Source organism: Rhinoraja longicauda, chromosome 18 (genome assembly GCF_053455715.1).
Source record: "Rhinoraja longicauda isolate Sanriku21f chromosome 18, sRhiLon1.1, whole genome shotgun sequence".
Lineage (NCBI taxonomy): Eukaryota > Metazoa > Chordata > Chondrichthyes > Rajiformes > Arhynchobatidae > Rhinoraja > Rhinoraja longicauda.
In genome coordinates this window covers 39,941,206-39,962,495 of record NC_135970.1, presented here as the reverse complement: position 1 = coordinate 39,962,495, position 21,290 = coordinate 39,941,206, and positions in this window count along the sequence as shown.

Sequence of the window (21,290 nt, the reverse complement as noted above, 5' to 3'; positions counted from 1 at the left end):
CAACTATTGCCTTTGCCCATGGGATCAGCAACCATTTTCAAGTGATGGCGCAGCGGTAGAGTTGCTGCCTTACACCACCAACGACCCAGGCTCCATACTGACTATGGGTGCTGCTTGGATAGAGATTGTATGTTCACCCTGCTGCCTCAGAAGGCAGTGGAGGCCAATTCTCTGAATGCATTCAAGAGAGAGCTAGATAGAGCTCTTAAGGATAGCGAAGTCAGGGGGTATGGGGTGAAGGCAGGAACGTGGTATTAATTGAGAATGATCAGCCATGATCACATTGAATGGTGGTGCAGGCTCGAGGGGCCGAATGGCCTACTCCTGCACCTATTGTCTATTGTCTATTGACCGCATGGGTTTTCTCTGGGTGCTCCGGTTACCTCCCACACTCCAAAGACGTAGAGGTTTGTAGGTTAATTGGTTTCGGTAAAATTATAAATTGTCCCGAGTGTGTAGGATAGTGTTAGTCTACGAGGTCATCGCTGGTTGGCGTGGGCTCGATGGGCCGAAGGGCCTGTTTCCATATTTGTATCTGTTTCTGTATCGCTGAAATTATGTCATAAATAGAATGAGGTTGTAGACAGCAAGTCAAATCTAGTCAAGTTTATTGCCATTTGCACGTTTGATCCTGACCACTATTGGTGTTTGTACGTTCTCCCCCGACCCTCTGGGCTTTCTCCGGGTGCTCCACTTTCCTCCCACACTCCAATGACGCGCAGGTTTGTAGGTTAATTAGCCTTTGTAAAATTGTAAATTGTCCCTAGTGTGTTAGATAGTGTTATAGACAATAGACAATAGGTGCAGGAGGAGGCCATTCGGCCCTTCGAGCCAGCACCGCCATTCAATGTGATCATGGCTGAACATTCTCAATCAGTACCCCGTTCCTGCCTTCTCCCCATACCCCCTGACTCCGCTATCCTTAAGAGGTCTATCTAGCTCTCTCTTGAATGCATTCAGAGAATTGGCCTCCACTGCCTTCTGAGGCAGAGAATTCCACAGATTCACAACTCTCTGACTGAAAAGGTTTTTCCTCATCTCAGTTCTAAATGGCCTACCCCTTATTCTTAAACTGCGGCCCCTGGTTCTGGACTCCCCCAACATTGGGAACATGTTTCCTGCCTCTAACGTGTCCAACCCCTTAATAATCTTATACGTTTTGATAAGATCTGTTAGTGTGATCGCTGGTCGGCACGGACTCAGTGGGCCGAAGGGCCTGTTCTCCGCACTGTATCTCTGAAGCCGAAAATAAAGTCTACCTCTGATGCAGATCTATTTTTCTCAAGAGACCAAACTACATCCGTGTATTTGTTCTGATTTCAAAGGAGACAATTTCAAGGGTTTTGCAATGTGTCTGTATGTACCAGTTGAGGAGATCCATAACCATTCCAAACCTCGGTGACTTGCCTCGTAATTGCTTTTTCTTACTTTGCACAATAAAACTGCAGTTATGTGAATGTCCATTACGAGCCTAAAATTTACCATCACGGTCTCCTGAAGGGCTCACACTGTGAAATACATTAAACCTTTAGAAAATCTCACAGACTGCAGCCGACAGGAGCATGTAATTACTTGCAGCCAGCTTAAGAATCAGTGGTGGTAATAGAGGGATTGAATACACCGTTTCACTTGTGCTGCATTCATTGTTATGAAAAAAGAATATTGGTCTGAAGCTTATCTGTGGCGCACAGCACACTGTAGATCTTTAATTTATTCACTATTTCGTTCAGTCTTGGAGCTTACGATCAGGGCATCCAGTCTAATCTGTGTCTATACTGTATTTGGACATAATAGTCCCACATGACCTTTCGCTCTGATAAACAACACCTTTGCTGGAGGCTTTTTAGATTGAACAACGTGTATTATTGTACAGATCCGCACAGGTCTGGATCATTACTGGGACTGTGGTTGCAACAGATTTGCGCATTTATTGCCACTGTAGTAAAACACACAAACGCACATCTCTGGAGCGTTATCAGACACAATTTAATAGCGAGCCACGCGAGTGTACGTTAGTGTGCGTGCACCGTTACAGAGGGGCTCAAAGGAGAAGGGAGAGGTGGAGAGTTTAAGGATCTCTAAACTAAACTAAAATAAAATAAACTCATCCCGGAGTTTTTATTGATCCACCTTTGCTGGCCCTCCAAAACTCCTTCCTTAAACTCTTCAGCCTGGCAGACTGAGGAAGGGTAATGACCCAAAACGTCATCTAATCTTTTTCTCCAGAGATGTTGCCTGACCTGCTGAGTTACTCCAGCATTTTGTGTTTCTCTTCGGTGTCAACCAGCGTCTGCAGTTCCTTCCTACACATTTATGCACAGTGTGTGTTTACAGGCCCGTTATACTGTAGTGCAAGAATTTAATTTAGTTTAGTTTTGAGATACAGCATGGAAACAGGCCCTTCGGCCCACCTAGTCCGCACCGACCGGCGATCCCCGCACACTAGCACTATCAAACACACGAGGGACAAATAAAGCTCTGTATTCCTGCTCTGTATTCCTCTGTATTTACAATTTTACCAAAGCCAATTAACCTACAAACTGATCTCCCGGTGGCCGAGCACTTCAACTCCCCCTCCCATTCCCAGTCTGACCTTTCTGTCATGGGCATCCTCCAGTGCCATAGTGAGGCCCACCGGAAATTGGAGGAACAGCACCTCATATTTCGCCTGGGCAGTTTGCAGCCCAGTGGTATGAACATCGACTTCTCCAACTTTAGATAGTTCCTCTGTCCCTCCCGTTCCCTCCTCCTTCCCAGATCTCCCTCTATCTTCCTGTCTCCACCTATATCCTTCCTTTGTCCCACCCCCCTGACATCAGTCTGAAGAAGGGTCTCGACTCGAAACGTCACCCATTCCTTCTCTCCTGAGATGCTGCCTGACCTGCTGAGTTACTCCAGCATTTTATGAATAAAACCCTTCAATTTGTACCAGCATCTGCAGTTATCTTCTTATATTATTTAACCTACAAACCTGTATGCCTTTGGAATATGGGAGGAGACTAGAGCACCCGGAGAAAATCCAAACTGGACACGGGGAGGACGTACAAACTCTGTACAGACAACCCCCATGGTTGGCATCTAACCAGGGTCTCTGGCGCGGCAAGGCAGCAACTCAACCCCTGTGCTGCCATGAAACGATTTGATTATTCTGTTGTTGGTACACATGACAATAGAACAATCGACTCCTGACTCTTGCTTGGGTCAAGAGGTTCACATTAATCGGCAGCATTGCAAGGACTCAGGATTTGCCACCAATGTGCAGAGCAGCGGGGGAATTTTCGAGGCGGCACATTCAGCTTCGAGGAGAGACTCAGCTCCCTGTCGTCAGGCAGGCGAACAGGTTGACACCGCGGTGGCTGGGATGAGATACTGACGGCCTTTCATCGATTCAAAGGCAGAGCAGATGAAAGGAAATGCTGTAGGAAGCAGTGGGTGGAGGGTTCACGATGACAGGCTCGTTGGCAACATCAAAGGCAGGGTGAATGTGCAAGGGAAGCTTCAATCAGTGCGACAGGTCTACCTGTGCCATGCAAAAAGCCAGGCGCGAGGATGCTGTTAAAACGAGCGAGAGAGAGAGAAAGAGATGGGGTGGGGGGGGGGGGGGGGGGGCAGAGACAAACCACCACACAATCGCTTCTTAGAAACATAGAAACATAGAGAATAGGTGCAGGAGGAGGCCATTCAGCCCTTCCAGCCAGCACCGCCATTCATTGTGATCATGGCCGATCATCCACAATCAGTAACCCGTGCCTGCCTTCTCCCCATATCCCTTGATTCCACTAGCCCCCAGAGCTCTATCTAACTCTTTTTTAAATTCACCCATTGAATTGGCCTCCACTGCCCTCTGTGGCAGGGAATTCCACAAATTCACAACTCTCTGGGTGAAAAAGTTCCTTCTCACCTCAGTTTTAAATGGCCTCCCCTTTATTCTAAGACCGTGGCCCCTGGTTCCGGACTCCATCAACATTGGGAACCTTTTTCCTGGGAATCTCGGAGTGTCTGGTGGTGCACACACCCAGAGGAAAGGTAGTTCCCTTATACTTATTCAATCATGGACTGCAGGAATGGCAAGGAAGAGCAACATTCATTCCCCATTCCTGACTGGGTAATTGGTACAGGTTTATTACTGTGACAGTCTTTGTTTTGCGTACTACCCAGGCAAATCAAATATACATGAATACAACAGGTAGTGGAAAAAGAGGAAGGGAAATGGAGTGCGTTATATAGTATTACAGCTACAGAGAAAGTGCAGATAAAAAAAAGTGCAAGGGCCGCAGCGAGGTAGTTTGGAAGATCGAGAATAAATCCTTGGATTTTAAGTGGACGTTCAGTAGTCTGATAACAGCGGGAGCGAAGGAAACCTGCGCTGTCTGCTTTCACGCTTTTGTACCTCCTAACCAATGGTAGAGGGAAGAAGTAAGGAATGGCCAGGGTGTGAGTGGGCCTTGATTATGTTGAAGTGATGAAGGTTACCTGAAATTGGAGAAATTGAAGAACACCAAACATTGGTCTTTTAGTTGGTCACTGTAAATTCATAAGTTCAGAAGTTCACAAGTTGTAGGAGCAGAATTAGGCCTTTTGGCCCATCGAGTCTACCCCACCATTCAATTATGGTGGATCTATCTTTCCTTCTCAACCCCATTCCCCTGCCTTCTCCCCATAACCCCAGACACCTTTACTAATCAAGAACACATTACAAATACCCATTGACAGGGCCTCCACAGCCTTCTGCGTCAATGAATTCCACAGATGCACCACTCTGTGACTAACAAACTTCCTCCTCATCTCCTTTCTAAAGGAACGTCCTTTTATCCTGAGGATATGGCCTCTCCCACTAGTGGAAACATCCTCTCCGCTTCCACGATTCCACTACTTATAGGAAATAAATTACCCCTTTGGTTAAGGCAATGGGGAGCTGGTGGCAGGTGTGAGAGGGAATAAGTTGCAGAGGTCCAGGGAATTAAGGAGAGTGGGAATTGGATTATTCCCTGGACACAGTGGGTCGAGTAGCCTCGTTCTATTCATTTCCAGCTTGGTTTCACACCTTACCGTTACCGTTGAGTATAGGAGCAAAGAGGTCCTTCTGCAGTTGTACAGGGCCCTAGTGAGACCGCACCTGGAGTACTGTGTGCAGTTGTACAGGGCCCTGGTGAGACCGCACCTGGAGTACTGTGTGCAGTTTTGGTCTCCAAATTTGAGGAAGGATATTCTTGCTATTGAGGGCGTGCGGCGTAGGTTCACCAGGTTAATTCCCGGAATGGCGGGACTGTCATATGTTGAAAGACTGGAGCGACTAGGCTTGTATACACTGGAATTTAGAAGGATGAGAGGAGATCTTATCGAAACGTATAAGATTATTAAGGGGTTGGACACGTTAGAGGCAGGAAACATGTTCCCAATGTTGGGGGAGTCCAGAACCAGGGGCCACAGTTTAAGAATAAGGGGTAGGCCATTTAGAACTGAGATGAGGAAAACCTTTTTCAGTCAGAGAGTTGTGAATCTGTGGAATTCTCTGCCTCAGAAGGCAGTGGAGGCCAATTCTCTGAATGCATTCAAGAGAGAGCTAGATAGAGCTCTTAAGGATAGTGGAGTCAAGGGGTATGGGGAGAAGGCAGGAACGGGGTACTGATTGAGAATGATCAGCCATGATCACATTGAATGGCGGTGCTGGCTCGAAGGGTGGAATGGCCTCCTCCTGCACCTATTGTCTATTGTCTATTGTCTTATCAAACAATGGACCCCAGCACATCATACACACAACTGTGCTGAACTGTCAGTGTGAATGTTGATGGTCAGGTCTCCCCGAAGTAGGTCTTGAATCCACAACTTTCTGACTCAGAGGTATAAGGACCACCAACTAGGCACTGGGTGGCAAATGGAGACACAAGAGACTGCAAGTGCTGGGATCCAGAGGTCAGACAAGTTCCTTCCCTTGAGAACATGTTGGGTACTGTGATCGCATTGACTCCATTGACTCCATCTACAATCCACGCTGCCTCGGCAAGGCCACCAGCACAACCAAGGACCAGTCTCACCCCGGCCACTCCCTCCTCTCCCCTCTCCCATCCGGCAAGAGGTAGAGAAGTGTGTAAAGCTCTGTATTCCAGATTCAGGGACAGTTTCTTCGCAGCTGTTATCAGGCAACTGAACCATCCCATCAACAACTAGAGACCAGTCCTGAGCGACCATCCCCCTCATTGAAAAAACCTTGGACGATCTTTAATGAGACTTTACTGGACTTTATCTTGCACTAAACATTATTCCCTTTATCCTGTACCTGCACACTGTGCATGGCCCGATTGTAACCATGTAGTTAGTGTCTTTCCACTGACTGGTTAACATGCCACAAAAGCTTTTCACTGCATCTTGGTCCACATGTGACAATAAACTAAACAAAACTAATGCAGCTTCAGGCCACGTTTTTTGTTTGATTTCCAATTTCTTTAAATGCCTGGGATCCGGAAATCTCTGGTTTATTGATCCAGGTTTCTGGATCTTTATCCAGTAATATATCTGCAGCACATATATTCTGCTAGCACGGTGGCGCAGCGGTAGAGTTGCTGCCTCACAGCGCCAGAGATCCAGGTTCGTTCCCGACTACGGGCGCTGTCTGTACGGAGTTTGTACGTTCTACCCGTGACCTGCGTGGGTTTTCTCTGAGATCTTCGGTTTCCTCCCACACTCCAAAGACGTACAGGTTTGTAGGGAAATTAGCTTGGTGTAAATGTCAAAAGTTGTCACTGGTGTGTATAGGGTGGTGTTAATGTGCGGGGATCGCTGGTCAGTGCGGACTCAGTGGGCCGAAGGGCCTGTTTCCACACGGTATCTCTAAACTAAACACTCTCACACCCTATGTAGCAGAAGCCAACGAATGAAGGCTCCCATAAAAACAAATGAAGAAATAACTGCAAACAGCATTCACTAATTGTGTAGAAGGGAGATAACGGGCCACTGGGCTTTCCAGTAATTAGCTCTCTCTGGTGTCAATTGCACTTGTACTGACAACAAATTATGGAAGAGGCTGTACGAGTGGCAATTCACCACTGGTGTGATTTCTTAAATACTTTTTAACAGGAGGCAGATGGCAGATTTGAGACTTTGTGACATTATCAGAGAATATCAGTCAGCACAACAGCATTATGTTGTATAATTAGCCAGGGGGCACCTCCGACTGGCCAACCTGTGGGGCACCTTCAGCAACAGACTGGTCCCACCAAGATGCAGCACAGAACGCCACAGGAGATCCTTCTTCCTTGTGGCTATCAAACTGTACAACCCCTCCCCCTTCTGTCATGGGGTAGACTGAGACCGAGACTGAGACTGACCCCTCCCCCCACCTCCTCAATCTTTGCCCATCCCCCAAGCCTTTCCACTCATCACTTTAATCTCATGTTTCATGTATTTTGTGTTTTTGTGATTGTTGGCAGATCAATTTCCCTCCTGGGATAAATAAAGTCGTATCGTATCGTATTGTACCTCAGCAAGGAGCCTTGTCTGGGGCTCCTTAGAGGCAGATGTACTGTGTTTGGACAGTGGGGATGGTAAATCTTGGCTTGTCTCAAACATGGCGTTTGACCCTTTTACTTTTCCTTCTTTCGAGGAGCTTTACTCAGTGTTTACAGTGTACCAGAAGGTACAAAGACTTCCAATAGTCACACTACACCAGACGGTCATTATAATACAGCAGTACCATCCGTGTCTACAATACACTCGGCCCCATGCAGCGACCAGCGTTCACGGTACAGAACGCCTCTAGAGTCCTCGTGGACACCGCGTGTTCCTTCTCCAGGAACACACGAGTGTGGACATAGGCCCGGAAAAGGGGCAGGCAGCCGACTCTGGCGTGGACCAGTGGACGGCCATCTTGGCCAGGCCCAGTAGCAAACTGACAGGGAGATACCACCCTCCCGATCGACCCTCCCCACTCCCCTGCCTTGTGCCCAAAAACCAAAATCGTGGGACTAAAATGCAAATGCAAGACTTGAGGGGGGGCCCCTTCAGATACTCGTACAGGGGCTGCAGCCTCTCACACTCCATACACACGTGGAACACATGCTCTCCCTCGACACAGAAGTGACGGGCGGCTGGTGGGTCCATGAACCGACGTAAATATCTATTGCACCCCGCAGCCCCGTGCGACACTCTCCCCCCCAGGTCCCCGATGTAATCTGAATGGTGGCCGATTAGGAAAAGGGAGATGCAACGAGACCTGGGTGTCGTGGTACACCAGTCATTGAAAGTAGGCATGCAGGTGCAGCAGGCAGTGAAGAAAACGAATGGTATGTTGGCATTCATAGCGAGGGGATTTGAGTATAGGAGCAGGGAGGTTCTGCTGCAGTTGTACAGGGCATTGGTGAGACCACACCTGGAGTATTGCGTACAGTTTTGGTCTCCTAATCTGAGGAAAGACATTCTTACCATAGAGGGAGTACAGAGAAGGTTCACCAGATTGATCCCTGGGATGGCAGGACTTTCATATGAAGAAAGACTGGATAGACTCGGCTTGTACTCGCTGGAATTTAGAAGATTGAGGGGGGATCTTATAGAAACTTACAAAATTCTTAAGGGGTTGGACAGGCTAGATGCAGGAAGATTGTTCCCGATGTTGGGGAAGCCCAGAACCAGGGGTCACAGTTTAAGGATAAGGGGGAAGTCTTTTAGGACCGAGATGAGTACTTTTTTTTTCACACAGAGAGTGGTGAATCTGTGGAATTCTCTGCCACAGACGGTAGTTGAGGCCAGTTCATTGGCTATATTTAAGAGGGAGTTAGATGTGGCCCTTGTGGCTAAAGGGATCAGGGGGTATGGAGTGAAGGCAGGTACGGGATACTGAGCTGGATGGTCAGCCATGATCATATTGAATGGCGGTACAGGCTCGAAGGGCCGAATGGCCTACTCCTGCACCTATTTTCTATGTTTCTATGTTTTTCTATGTTTCTAAAGGGGAGGGCGTGCGGCCCATTGTGTGTGAGACCCAGCACTCAATACTACCGTTGCCTAGGAGACGCTGCCATTTCTTTGCTGCAACTTTATTTTACCTCAGTTTAATATCCCGTCGGTTCAATGTTTGGATGCTGTTTTGTTTATCACGTGAGCAAGTGCAGTGAAAAGTTGTTTTTGCGTGTGCTACACATGTGGGCACCGCCATGTTTCAATTTGGCGCCATTATTCAAAGTCCAGAGTCTGTTCGGCCCACATCCCTCACCTCTCCCCCAACAAGCCTTTGGGCAGGTTACTGGTCCCGTCGGCCGATGAGCCTTCAGGCGAGCCCCGAGGAGCCTTCTGATTTGCTCATGTGCCTGATGTCTCCAGAAAGAGGTCGCAGGCACTTCAGAAACTGAAGGCTGCCTGACAGTGAAGTGTCTCTGTGATCCGTCTGTCAATAATCTCCACAAGAAACAAAGGCCTCTACAGGGACACTAGAACACGCGAAGCCTGGGGAGTGCTGCTGTACTTGTTGTAATGGACGGGAATTTGTCCAAAAGACGTGGGGGTTTGTAGGTTAATTTGCCTCTGTAAATCATCGCTTGCATGCAGAGTGTGGGAGTGAAAGTGGGATAAAGGAGAATTAGTGTGAACGGATGATCATCGATCAGAAGATAGACACACAAAGCTGGAGTAACCCAGCGGGTCAGAAAGCATCTCTGGAGAGAAGGAATGGGTGACGTTTCGGGTCGACTTCAGACTGAAGAAGGGTCTTGACCCAAAACATCACCTATTCAATAGACAATAGACAACAGGTGCAGGCGGAGGCCATTCGGCCCTTCGAGCCAGCACCACCATTCAGTGTGATCATGGCTGATCATTCTCAATCAATACCCCGTTCCTGCCTTCTCCCCATACCCCCTGATTCCGCTATCCTTAAGTGCTCTATCTAGCTCTCTCTTGAATGCATTCAGAGAATTGGCCTCCACTGCCTTCTGAGGCAGAGAATTCCACAGATTCACAACGCTCTGACTGAAAAAGGTTTTCCTCATCTCCGTTCTAAATGGCCTACCCCTTATTCTTAAACTGTGGCCCCTTGTTCTGGACTCCCCCAACATTGGGAACATGTTTCCTGCCTCTAACGTGTCCAACCCCTTAATAATCTTATACGTTTCAATAAGATCCCCTCTCATCCTTCTAATTTCCAGTGTATACAAGCCTAGTCGCTCCAGTCTTTCCATTTCTCCAGGGATGCTGCCTGACCCGCTGAGTTACTCCAGCTTTTTGTGTCTATCATATGTTTAAACCAGAATCTGCAGTTCCTTCCTGTACTGATTGATGGTCAGCGTGGACTCGGTGGACTGAAGGGTCTATTTCTTTGCTGTATCAAGTAATCAATACTGGATTCTCTGCTTCGCCTCAAATTGTTTACCTCAAGGTGAGGGGGTGGATGCGCTCAGTTTAAGATGCTATTGATGCAACTGAGTAGGAGCTTCATCTTTTGACATTTTATTCAAAAAGTTGGCTCCTCTAATAAATGGAACGTTCCCTCAATTCTGAGCCAAAGCTGTTACAACAATGTATCTCTCAATAGACAATAGACAATAGACAATAGGTGCAGGAGGAGGCCATTCGGCCCCTCGAGCCAGCACCTTCATTCAATGTGATCATGGCTGATCATTCTCAATCAGTACCCCGTTCCTGCCTTCTCCCCATACCCCCTGACTCCGCTATCCTTAAGAGCTCTATCTAACTCTCTCTTGAATGCATTCAGAGAATAGGCCTCCACTGCCTTCTGAGGCAGAGAATTCCACAGATTCACAACTCTCTGACTGAAAAAGTTTTCCCTCATCTCAGTTCTAAATGGCCGACCCCTTATTGTTAAACTGTGGCCCCTTGTTCTGGACTCCCCCAACATTGGGAACATGTTTCCTGCCTCTAACGTGTCCAACCCCTTAATAATCTTATACGTTTCGATAAGATCCCCCTCAGTCTTTGCTCCACCATGATGCGTTTTGCCCCCATAATTAGGGGGCTGGATAGTAATATAGCCCCCCCCTCTACTCTACTTATACACTTACAACTGTGCAACCAAATGCAATCCAACTCGATTAGCAGACGACACCGCCGTAGTGAGCCGGATATGGAATAACGACGAGACTGAGTACAGATGGGAGATTGCAATTTGGTGCCAAGACAACAACCTCTCCCTCAATGTCAGCAAGACAAAGGAGATTGGGATTGGCTTAAGGAAGCAAAGGAGCACACACGCCCCAGTCTGCACTAATGGCATTGAAGTAGAGATGGTTGAGAGCTTTAAGTTCCTCGGAATAAATGTCACCAGTAATTTGCCTATGTATTGTCCTTTATTTGACTGGATAGCACGTAACAGAAGCTTCACATTGTACCACGGTACATATGACAATATTGATAAACTAAACTAAACTTTATTCAATTCCCATTTACAACACTCAAAGACCCATGGCCTTTGGACAAATGTGTTTATTAATCCGGAATTGGATGGGGCTGGAAGTGAGTGTTGAGGAATTGCAAACGCTTGCTTCTGTTCCACGAAGTGGAGGGTTGGTGTTGGATTCACGTGATTGCAATGGGAACGGTGCAAGGAGAAGCGTTTTCAGGAGATGTGCGTGGCGAGTGTTTTTGACCCAGAGAGTGGTGGGTGCCTGGAACATGTTGCCAGGAGCGATGGCGAGGGCAGATACAAATGTGATGTTGGAAGTGGGGCACTTGGAAATGCAAGGAACGGAAAGATATGGATCATGTGCAGGTCGATGAGACGAGGTTATCTTGGCATCATGATGGGGATGGACGTTGTGAGCCGAAGGGCCTGTTCCTGTGCTGTACAGTTCTATGTAACCACTGCCAATCCAGGATTTGAGGATGGTCGTACCCTTTGATTCAACCACTGGTTTTAGTTATTTTTTAGTTCAGAGGCGCAGCGCGGAAACAGGCCCTGTGGCCCACCGTGTCCGCATCGACCAGCGACCATTAACACATTAGCACATTAACAACATCCTACACTAGGGGATGGTTTTTACATTTCTACCAAACCAATTAACCTACAAACCTGCACGTCTTTGGAGTGTGGGAGGAAACCGAAGATCCCGGAGAAAACCCACGCAGGTCACGGGGAGAACGTACAAACTCCGTACAGACGGTGCCCGTAGCCTGGATCGAACTCGAGACTCTGGCGCTGTAAGCGCTGTAAGGCAGCAACTCTACCGCTGCGCCACCGTGACGCCCATGTGGTCTCAGTGGTTTATGCAGACGATGGAATGGACGTTCATCGCACTTGGTATCTATGCTCTGCAATGTATCAATTGGAGCAATTCCCCCCAGCCTGGCAGGTGATATTAACCAGTTCTGGCCTAGTTCTGGGTCCATCACACCTGAGATACAATTAAAACCTCACACTGTGATACTCTTAGAAGCGTTCAATATAAAACACTTCCCGTGGTTTTAATTAAAGTCAAAATTGCTAATTGGCATTGTTGCAAGATCAACACCACACCGCGGACCACACCGTGACGAAATCTGTAAATCAGAGTAATCACACATGTAAGCAGGTCAGACTCTGTGAAATTGGATTGCAATTAATTATCTGAGGGAAACGCACTTTAATATGAAGAAAGACTAGGAGAAATCCGCATTGCTTTTTCTTGATAAATGATTATAACTGCTGGAGGTTTTATTGGGCATTTGTTTTCTCTGCAACATTGCCTCTGAGATGCACAACAAACAATCTTATTTCACAAAATGCTGGAGTAACTCAGCAGGTCAGGCAGCATCTCAGGAGAGAAGGAATGGGTGACGTTTCGGGTCGAGACCCTTCTTCAGTCTGAAGAAGGGTCTCGACCCGAAACGTCACCCATTCCTTCTCTCCTGAGATGCTGCCTGACCTGCTGAGTTACTCCAGCATTTTGTGAAATAAATACCTTCGATTTGTACCAGCATCTGCGGTTATTTTCTTACACTACAAATAATCTTATACTGGCTGCTTCTTTTCAAGATCACACAGTGTGCTCACACGACTTCCCAGATCCATAGGACCATTGAATCATGGAACGGAGAAGCACATCCACTGGCCCACCAAGCACGTGCTGAACAGTAAGCATCCATTTACACCAGTCCTACACGAAGCCTGGCTATTCTCCAAATATTCCATCAACTACCTCCGAATTCCAAAACCTCGTTTACAGCGGCCAATCAACCTGTTGCAATGAGCCCAAGAAGCAACTGTGAGATGAATTAAAACTAATGTGGGAAGTGTCGTAGGTGTAGGAAAGAATTGCCGATGAAATGTGTAGGAAGGAACTGCAGATGCTGGTTCAAACCAAAGATAGACACAAAATGCTGGAGTAACTCAGTGGGACAGGCAGCATCTCTGGGGAAAAGGAATGGGCATTTCGGGCCGAGACCCTTCTTCAGAGTGAGAGTCAGGGAAGAGTGAAATTAAGTGTTTTATATTGAATGCTTCTCAAAGTTTCTCAGTGTGGTGCTTTGGAATGTGGGAACACCCTGAAGAACGCAACGTAGACATAGGGAGAACGTGCAAACTCCACGCAGACAGCACCGGAGGTGAGGATCGAACCCGGATCACTGGAGTGCGAGACAGCAGCTCCACTAGCTGTGCCACCAGCTATTCAGATGTCCAGCTAAACTCAGCAGATTGGGAGCAGTGAGTGCTCTAATGGAATTAGTCTGGATGGTTAGACAAGAACAAGGAAGGAAATCAGTTTCGTTTAGAGATACAGTGCGGAAACATGCCCACTGAGTCCACGCCGACTAACATTGACCCCCTGCACTAGTTCGATCCCACACACTAGGGACAATTTGCAGAAGCCAATTAACCTGGAAACCCGCACGTCTTTGGGATGTGGGAGGAAAACCGGATCACCCGGAACAATCTCAGATGGGTTACAGGGAGAATGTAGACGGCGCCCACAGTCAGGATGGAACCCGGGTCTCTGGCGCTGTAAGGCGGCAACTCTACCGCTGCGCCACCGCGCCGCCATCAGAGCATGGCTTTTAACTCAGGTCCAGATTGTGCATTGTCAGTTTTTAACTCCGCATGTGCTGGGCTGGTCACTTCCATTTCACATCAGTGTTCAACACAGATCCTGAGTTGACCAAATGTGGGTGTGAGACTTTATGGGAGGTTTAATGACACATGGTCACATACATCCTACACAAGGGATTTATTCACGAAATGCTGGAGTAACTCAGCAGGTCAGGCAGCATCTCAGGAGAGAAGGAATGGGTAACGTTTCGGGTCGAGACCCTTCTTCAGACTGATGTCAGGGGGGCGGGTCAAAGGAAGGATATAGGTGGAGACAGGAAGATAGAGGGAGATCTGGGAAGGAGGAGGGGAAGAGAGGGACAGAGGAACTATCTAAAGTTGGAGAAGTCGATGTTCATACCACTGGGCTGCAAGCTGCCCAGGAAAATGCCTTCGATTTGTACCAGCATCTGCAGTTATTTTCTTATACTACCTGTTGCTCCACTGCTGTTTATCCTACACAAGGGACATCAATAATCGTGTGATTGGACCTTGGTGTTGTGTGGGAACAGGCGGAAAGAGAAATCAAAGGGGAAGGAAAGGCACGCAGCCCCAGACTCAGGAAGATCTTCTTCCCCTCCGGTGACAAGCTTCCGAACGGACCTTTCATAAACTACGGTACTATCCAACTCACCTCTACAGCATTGTGTACATTGGGCTTTCTATATGGAACTGGTGTGCTACAATGCCGAGATCTATCTTCTGCACTCTGCATCTCCCCCCTTTGCTCTATCTATTGTACTTGAGTTTGACTTGATGCTATCCATGATCATCGACTGGCCATGTCCCTCCACAGATGCTGCCTGACCCGCTGAGTTCCTCCAGCCGTTTGTTCTTTGCTCCAGATTCCAGTGTCAGCAGTCTCTTATCTCAGATGGTTACAGGGAGATTCAATCCTGGAGTTTCAAGGAATTGTTGGCAATGTTGACAATGTTGACAGTTACAATGTTATTGTTACTAAAATATAACTACCCGAACCAGGTCTGGCGAGAGTCTTGAGCAGGAACAAAGGTTAATAAACACAAGGGCACAAAGTGCTGGAGTAACTCAGCAGGTCAGCCAGCATAATAATAATAATAATAATAAATAATAATAATAAATGTTATTAGTCATATGTAGGTTGGCACAGGGTCGACGGTACAATGAAATGTATTTGACAAGACAACGGGTCACCTCAGCAGTAATATTCCAAGGATAAATAAGATTAAAAATGATATTAGTAAGGTAAAAAGACAATATTAAAAATAGGTAAAAAGACAATATTAAAAATAATCAACATATATGATGTGAAATGTGTTTATGAGTTCAGAAGCCTGATGGCCTGATGGTAGAAACTGTTCTTAAGTCTGGTGGTACGCGCAGCCATACTCCTGTATCGTCTGCCTGACGGTAACAAGGAGAACAGCCTGCGTGCTGGGTGGCTGTGGTCCTTGATGATGCTGCGTGCCTTCCGCAGGCACCGCCGGTAGGAAATGTCCTGAATGGCCGGGAGACAGTTGCCAGTGATGTGCTGTGCCGTCTTCACCACTCTCTGTAGTGATTTGTGGCTGTGGGCAGAACAGTTCCCGTACCAGACTGTAATGCAGCCCGTCAGCAGGCTCTCGATGGTGCATCTGTAGAAGTTTGTGAGGATGCTGGCGTTCATGCCAAACTTCCTCAGTCTTCTCAGGAAAAAGAGCCGCTGGTGGGGCCTTCTTTGTTATTGTTTCCGTGTGCAGTGTCCAGGAAAGATCCTCAGTGATGTGCACACCGAGGAACTTAAAGCTGCTGACCCTTTCAACCTCAGCATCACCGATGTGGATGGGGAGGTGTCCACTCCCCTGCTGTCTCCTGTGGTCCACCATCATCTCTTTAGTTTTGCTGACATTGAGAGAGAGGTTATTTTCCTGGCACCAGCTGTTTAGTGCCTTTACCTCCTCTCTGTAGGCCGTCTCATTGTTGTCTGTGAAGAGGCCCAAGATGGTCGTGTCGTCAGCAAACTTAAAGATGCTGTTTGAGCTGTGCTTAGCAGTACAGTCGTGCGTGAACAGGGAGTACAGGAGAGGACTGAGCACACAGCCCTGTGGTGTGCCTGTGTTGAGGATCAGTGAGGAAGAGGTGTGGCTGCCAATTCTCACCACCATCTCTGGAGAACTTGGAAAGGTGACGTTTCGGGTCGAGACCCTTTCTCAGACTGATTGTAAAGGGGCTGGGAAGGGGAGAGGGGGGGGGGAGGAGGAGAAAGCTGGAAAAGGGGAGAGGCAGGTGGGAGGTAATAGCTTGTCACAGATTTCTTGACAGGGCAGATGGTTGGACAAAGGTCAGAGATAAGAACAATGGATGTACAACAGGTCAGAAGAATTGGGATTGCCAAGTCTGGGGGAGAAGGGGTGGGGATGGAGGTGAGAGATAGGTGGGAATCCAGGTGGGTTTCGAGTAGTTTGGTTTCCTCACCCGGCTTGAAGCTTGTAGCATTTGCTGTGGATGCAGAAGGATCGGTCCAGAAACATTGACCATCGTCTCCCTCCACTGATGCTGCCTGACCCACCGAGTTCCTCCAGCACTTTGGTTGTCTGCACTAGATTCCAGCACCTGCGTTCCCTTCGGTCTCCACGATCACATCTCCTGATTTCTTTGGCAGTTTTATCAACTCGGAAGGAAGTTTTCTGGGGAAGGCAAACGAACAAGAGATAGTCGTCACTCACTGAGTGATTTATTGAGGTCATCTTGAAATTAGCCCAGTTTTCGTTTGATTAAATCTCTCAGACGATAAATGGAGAAGAGGCCATTTATCAAGACTACAAAATCTGAAAGGAAAGGAATTAATAATGCAGAAATTTGTGAAGTTAAAGTGAGAATCTTGATATTGCATGGTAAAATGGCTTTGTTTCGAGGGCCATGGGGTTTACGCAAGGAATCCAATGCAGCATGCATTAGTGCGTGCAACTCATGACCCAGTGATAGGACGGTCTTTACAAGTGCCCTAGTCATAGAGTTCAACAATGTGAAGACAGGCCTTTCAACCCAACTTGCCCACACTGACCAACATGCCCCATCTACACTAGTCCCACCAGCCTATGCTTGGCCCATAACACTCTAACCCAATGGGCCAATACCTAAGGGTTAAGGGTCAAATGCAGGCAGGTGGGTTGAGTTTAGATGGGACATGTTGGTCGGTGTGGGCACGTTGGGCCTGTTTCCACACCACATGACTCTGTGACTCTAAGTTGAAGTCATCAAATGTGAGCCACAGCACAAAGTGCTGTCTCCGTTCTTTCTTTTTAATTAGACTACGTACCCACAAAACATAACACCCACGTCTCATTCTTCAACTTCCGGTTGGAGGAAAGCATTTCTCCGATCTTCACCCTTATGCGTGTCCCCTGAGCGGGGCTGGTGGTGGTGGGGAAGGGGATGGGCCTGAGGATGTGGATGGAAAGCTTCAGTAGGCAGATCATCCCTAGTAATCATTCAGCACCTCAGGCATTGATGCTCATTGGGTCTCAACGGAAAGAGACCCACCTCACTGGCCATCGATCACCCAGTTACACGAAACCTACACTCATCCAATTTAATTCCTCCTGAAGAAACGCCACCCATTCCTTCTCTCCAGAGATGCTGCCTGTCCCGCTGAGTTACTCCAGCTTTTTGTGTCTATCTTCGTTTAAACCAGCATCCGCAGTTCCTTCCCACACACTTAATTCCTCCTACATTCCCCCCCAGATTCTGCCACTCACCAACACGCCAGGGTCAGTTTACACTCCCCAAGTTGGAATATGGGGGGAAACCGGATCACCAGAGGAATCCCACGTGGTCACAGGAGAGAACTTGCAAACTCCACCTGGGAAGCAGCAGAGGGTGGGATTGAACCAGTGTCACTGAAACTGTGAGGCAGCAGCTCTACAGGCTGTGCCACTTGGCAACTGCACCCTCGACTGCCTCATCAACAGCACACAATCGGTATGAAGTAGCAGAAACACTTCCTTCTCGGCACGGTGGCACAGCGGTAGAGTTGCTGCCTCGCAGCGCCGGAGACCCGGGTTCGATCCCGACTACGGGCGCTGTCTGTACGGAGTTTGTACGTTCTCCCCGTGACCTGCGTGGGTTTTCTCCGAGATCTTCGGTTTCCTTCCACACTCCAAAGATGTACAGGTTTGCAGGTTAATTGGCTTGGTGTAAATGTAATGAAATTGTCCCTCGTGTGTGTAGGGTAGTGTTAATGTAGCGGGGATCACTGGTCGGCGCGGAGAGGCGGGCCGAGAGGCCTGTTTCCGTGCTGTATCTCCAAACTAAACTAAAAACCATCAGCACAGGGGCAGCTCGATGCTGTGTGCTCCGCCCTCTGCTCTGCTCACTCGATAAGCATGACTGCACAGCTCCAACTTCATCTTTAAACCTGCTGACGACGCCACCGTTGTTGGACTAATTATGGGTAATGGTGAGCCAGAGTACAGGTCTGCTGTCTGATTGGATGGTGCTAGAATGACAACCTTGCTCTCAGCAAGGTCAGTATGACCAAAGTGCTGATTGCCCCTCGTGTTGGGGGAGTCCAGAACAAGGGGCCACAGTTTAAAAATAAGGGGTAGGCCATTTAGAACTGAGATGAGGAAAAACTTTTTCAGTCAGAGAGTTGTGAATCTGTGGAATTCTCTGCCTCAGAAGGCAGTGGAGGCCAATTCTCTGAATGCATTCAAGAGAGAGCTGGATAGAGCTCTTAAGGATAGCGGAGTCAGGGGGTATGGGGAGAAGGCAGGAACGGGGTACTGATTGAGAATGATCAGCCATGATCACATTGAATGGCGGTGCTGGCTTGAAGGGCTGAATGGCCTCCTCCTGCACCTATTGTCAATTGTCTATTGTCTATTGTTGACTTTCGAAGAGGGAGGATCCACAAACCTGTCTTCATCGATGAGTCAGTGGTGGAGAGGATTCGACAGTTTCAAGTTCTTGGGCGTGCAAATCTCCAAAAATCTGTCCTGGACTCAGCACGTTGACGAAGAAAGCAATCAATGGCCGTACTTCCTTAGAAGATTGCCGTGATTTGGGTTCACGAGGACAAATATGCTCTTGAACTTCAACAGGTGTACAGTAGAGAGCATATTGACCGGTTGCATCATGGCCTGGTTCAACAATAGACAATAGACAATAGGTGCAGGAGGAGGCCATTTGGCCCTTCGAGCCAGAACCACCATTCAATGTGATCATGGCTGATCATTCTCAATCAGTACCCCGTACCTGCCTTCTCCCCAACAACTCAAACGCTCAGAAATAAAGGACGTTTCAAAAAGTGGTGAACACTGCCCGGTCCATCACGGGTACTGACCTCCCTGCCATTGAAGGGATCCTCAGAAAGGCAGCCAGCATCATCAAGGACCCACACCCCAGTCTGTAAACTGTGACGTTCAGGTCCAGGAACAGCTTTAGATTTTAGATTTAGAGATACAGCTTGGAAACAGGCCCTTCGGCCCACCGGGTCCGCGCCGCCCAGCGATCCCCGCACATTAACACTATCCTACACACACTCGGGACAATTTTTACATTTACCCAGTCAATTAACCTACATACCTGCACGTCTTTGGAGTGTGGGAGGAAACCGAAGATCTCGGAGAAAACCCACGCAGGTCACGGGGAGAACGTACAAACTCCGTACAGACGGCGCCTGTAGTCAGGATCGAACCTGAGTCTCCGGCGCTGCATTCGCTGTAAGGCAGCAACTCTACCGCTGCGCCACCGTGCCGCCCACTTTGTCCCAACCACTATCAGATTCTTGAACACGGCGAACACCAACTAAATACAAACTGCGAACAGCTACAGTGGGGACTTCAGGCTTCTGTTTTGCACAGATATATACATTTAATTTGTTGAACTTTTAAAAATGATGTTTTCTAAGTGCAGTGTGTTTAAAGATCTGTTATGCTGCTGCAAGTAAAAATGATGCCATTGTTCAGTTTTTGGTACATCTGACAATTAAACACTCTTGACTCTTAAAGCCTAAATCATATATTTATTCTGAAGAAGGGTCTCGACCTGAAACGTCACCCATTCCTTCTCTCCAGAGATGCTGCCTGTCCCGCTGAGTTACTCCGGCCTTTTGTGTCTGTCTTTCGTCTACATATAAAGCCTGCGACTCCTCACATACTCCCCTACCCTGAAAAGCAATCGTTTACATGAGCCAACAAAAATGTGTTGAATAAATATTATATTGTGTACCTTCCGATGGTAAACGTTCAAGGCACACATTTGGGCAATCCGAGTGAGGTCTGGTGGCGACGTTTTCTGTGCAATCCTCCTGTTTGTGTGGATTGCCTGGCCTAATCCTGATTGCATCTCATAGAAACATAGAAACATAGAAAATAGGTGCAGGAGTAGGCCATTCGGCCCTTCGAGCCTGCACCGCCATTCAATATGATCATGGCTGATCATCCAACTCAGCATCCCGTACCTGCCTTCTCTCCATACCCCCTGATCCCTTTAGCCACAAGGGCCACATCTAACTCCCTCTTAAATATAGCCAATGAACTGGCCTCAACTACCTTCTGTGGCAGAGAATTCCACATATTCACCACTCTCTGTGTGAAAAAAACCTTTCTCATCTCGGTCCTAAAAGACTTCCCCCTTATCCTTAAACTGTGACCCCCTTGTTCTGGACTTCCCCAACATCGGGAACAATCTTCCTGCATCTAGCCTGTCCAACCCCTTAAGAATTTTGTAAGTTTCTATAAGATCCCCGCTGATTCCTATCCATCTGAGCTGCAGGTGGGTGATCAGCTGTAGTAATTTGTAAGAAAATAACTGCAGATGCTGGTACAAATCGAAGGTATTTATTTCACAGAATGCTGGAGTAACTCAGCAGGTCAGGCAGCATCTCAGTTGTAATAATTTCTTCACTGGAGGCTTCCTCAATTCTGCAAAGAATTAATTTGAGGCAGATTCATCCTGCTTCTGCTTCCAAGTGTCACAGCTAAATGAGGAAAGGCAAAGGCTCGTGCAATCAGTGTGAATGGGCCCTGTTGCTTTTCTTTAATGAGGATCTTATCTCAACGCTATTTGAAACTGAACGGCATATTCTACACAAGCTTTTCAGATTTTGTTTACCAATCAGTTAGTAGTGAAATCTTCAGAATTTTGATTGAACATAGTCTCATGAGGAGATGACCTTTGATTCTTTGAAAGATCAGCAAACTAAAACGTTAACTATTTCAAAAGTGATAGGAGTAGAATTAGGCCATTCGGCCCATCAAGACTACTGCGCCATTCAATCGTGGATGATCTATCTTTCCCTCTTAACCCCGTTCTCTTGCCTTCT